Source organism: Corapipo altera, unplaced genomic scaffold (assembly GCF_003945725.1).
Source record: "Corapipo altera isolate COAL_440 unplaced genomic scaffold, ASM394572v1 60960, whole genome shotgun sequence".
Classification (NCBI taxonomy): Eukaryota; Metazoa; Chordata; class Aves; order Passeriformes; family Pipridae; genus Corapipo; species Corapipo altera.
This window is the reverse complement of record NW_020885049.1, coordinates 45,266-48,427: the sequence shown is the minus strand read 5'-3', so window position 1 is coordinate 48,427 and position 3,162 is coordinate 45,266. Positions and strand designations below refer to the sequence as shown.

General features: G+C 35.6%; 2 pseudogenes; both read right to left on the bottom strand.

The window, feature by feature from the left end:
- Positions 1-275: 275 nt before the first annotated feature.
- Positions 276-1,380, bottom strand: LOC113959570 (annotated as a pseudogene).
- On the bottom strand, positions 1,366-2,177 carry LOC113959568 (annotated as a pseudogene).
- Positions 2,178-3,162: the final 985 nt, after the last annotated feature.

Here is a 3,162-nt window from a genome sequence, read left to right as displayed (position 1 = left end):
TATAGAATACACAGTTTTGGGTTACACCCATCCAGTGATGAACTGGGTCCAGCTGTTCTAACTAGGACAAAGGTGCACTATATTTACAGTTTTATGGCTTTAGTTGTACGCTTTTTCTATAGGCATGCCGAGAACAGAAGAGAATTAAACTGACAGTAGGAATATTCTTTGGCAGCTCTGCAGTGTTCTGCCAGTTAAAGAACTTATTAAAAAATTGAGGTAACAACAATGGTCACACCACTCAGCTGAGAATTGCTCAAAATTCTTGGAAGTTTTCAGAAATTTAAGTACACAAACACTAGCTTCAACTTGTCAGAAATACTAGATAAATTAGTTTGGTTGCATTTTATTAGTCTTATTAGCTGGTGTTCGCACAACTCTCTGTAATTTCTTTTTCTCACTTGGGGCATATCTTCTTGGGACAACTGAAAAGACTGGTCTAAGGCGAGGCACTTGCAGTACTGGAGCACAAAAACTCCACAATCACTGTCATTTTTCTGTTGTGGAATGCACTTTGTCACAGCAGTCTGCCAACCTTGAAGGAACTCGGGGTGATTCTTCTCCTTTGCTTCAGTCAGCAAATACCACTGAATGTTCTCCACACAAAACTGAAAATGAATGCCTTGGGAATCATAAAATGAAATAATTTGACTGGGGACATTCAGAGCAATGAGGGACCAGTGGACTTCCAGGTGAATAGGAATTAATAAGAGAGTGTTTTTGAATAGGAATTAAGAAGAGAGTCTTTTTGAATAAGTCTACCTTTTTAGTCCATGGTTTTACCCCATTATATCCTTTGGTTATGAGCTGTCTATGAAAAAAACTGTAAAAGAAATGAACCTTTTCAGGGACTGCATCCATTATGAGTTCACCATACATGTTAATTATTTGGTCATTCAGCCAGTTTTGGCCTTCCAGTGTAGTTAAATCATCCATATCCAGTATGTGTTTATTATAGGAGACTTGGAAATTGTAAGTGGAGGGTTTTGGATGTTTTTCTTGATATTTCATGATTTCTCTGGTGATAAAAGGTTTTCTATGGGAGAAATCTTCATTAAAGACTTCTTTTAATCTCTTCAGGACATCTTTTTCACAGAGTGGTATTAAACTGACATATTTCTTTATAAATTCATCTAGAAATTCACAAGGCCACGTTGCCAATTGTTCATCAGTTACCCGAGAAGTTTTTTGACTGTCTTTTTTGTCTCCCTTGTGAGTTCCTAATTTCAGTCCTGTGCTTTCTGGTGAAGGCTTTTCGAGAGGATTTTTACAATAAGTGTGATCTAGTAATATTGAACTAAAAATGTTTAAGGAGTCTTCTATTTCCCTTTGGTTAGGGCTATTTTCATTTTGTGTCGGCTCCACGGATAAGAGTCCATTTGTATGATTGGATAAAATATATTTTTATCTCTTTTATTTTTCTATTATCAAGTCACACACAGCTTGGGATTTGAACAGCATTTCTAATATTGATCATTCATTAGGATATCTTCTAGTCTGGATCTCATTTTCACAGGAACACTGTAAGTGCCAGTTGGTTCAGTTACATTCCCGAGGTTGTCACTGAAGGTGATGGTGCTGTCAGTGAGGTCGAGGGTGGTGGTGGTGCAGGACAGGTTTGCGTGGTGTGGCATCATGTTTTGGGTGTAGTTGTCCAGCACAGGTTCTTGTTTGATGACTGTGTTGATCATATCAGGGGAGTAAAGGTTTGTAGATGGAACAAGGGATAGTCCATACACTTGAGCTTGCATCTCAAATTTCTGTATTCTGAGTAGCAGGTGGTTGTTGGCATGTTCTAGTTTCTTCAGGTTGTTTTCTAGTTCTTTTGTGCACTGCAGGTCTCTTTGCAGTTTATGGATATAATCCACTGAGGCTTTTAGGATTGTTGTCTTATCCCAGCATATATTTTAGTCATTGGGTATCAAAGTGCATAGTTCTTTTAAATGATTATTAATATTAAATCTTCTTCGTTCATTCAAGTTGTGGTTGTCTTTCTTTTGTCTCTTTTTAATCAATGCTCTTGTTTCTGAGTCTGTGAGTTCCCTTTTTACATTAGGAAGATTAGCTGGACATGAGTTGCTGATGTTTAGTTCTGGAGGAGGCACACTTTGGTTGTCATGAAGGTTAATTAAATCGTCAAACACAGGCAACGTATTTGTCATTTTTAGTGTAAAGATTCACAGTAATTTATAGGGCAGAATTCTGTCTCTCTGGATGCAAAAGAATGAAACTGAAAAATAATCACCTCTCTTCAGATATAAGCAGTGTTATCTAGTCTTCAGGTTGCTTTAAACCAGGAACTTGCTTATAAGAGCATGTCAGGGGATTAGGGATGTTTCTTGGGAAAGCAACAGCTTTGGTCTAAGGTTGCTACTCAGTAACAGGGACATACTTCCGTTGCGTAGCACAGAGACTAGAACAGATGCAATTCAAGATAATTTTAGATACCTTTAAAAATATGCATATCTGTATTTTATAGAATCTGAGTAAGGTAGAATTTGTTTTTTGAATTCCTAAATATAATAAACTTAAATCAATGCAAGGCTGTAATTAATCAGTTGTGTTCTATTTTTGAGTTTGTTATTGGTGCTGTTATCTTTTTTAGTAAAATACTTTTGGGTGAAAGAGTATTTGTACTTTTTTGTTTCTCTTAGAAAATTTCACAGTTTTGAAATCATTAGAGTTCTTTAGAATGTTTTTTGGTGTTCAGTAATAATTTGCATTAAAAAAATTGACTAAGGAACAATTTCTACCTCTCAGTCTTTCTGGCATATGCTTTACGGAGAAGAGAAAAATTAAGATTATCAAAGAAGATTACATAGTTTCATTTCTTGCTCATTGCTATAAAAGGTAAAAAAGTTTTTGATTTTCTCTATTCACTTACTAAGCAACAGTTTAGATTTAAAAGGTTGTCTGTTAGGCAATTCTTTGTGTTATTTCTTTAGATCTTATTTCTCTCCCCACAAAGGTGGAAACTTCAGGTTAAAACAGCTTATTTTTTTTCTTTTTTCTCTGGCAAAAATTGCCTTCCTCAAATAAGATATCTTGGAACTAGGCATTTTACTAAATTAGTCTACCTTATAGCTTCTCTAGTAATCTCTAAAAACTTGTCTGTAAAATACAGAAGCAATGAAAGAGTGTTTGCAAAATTCTTTCTGCGGG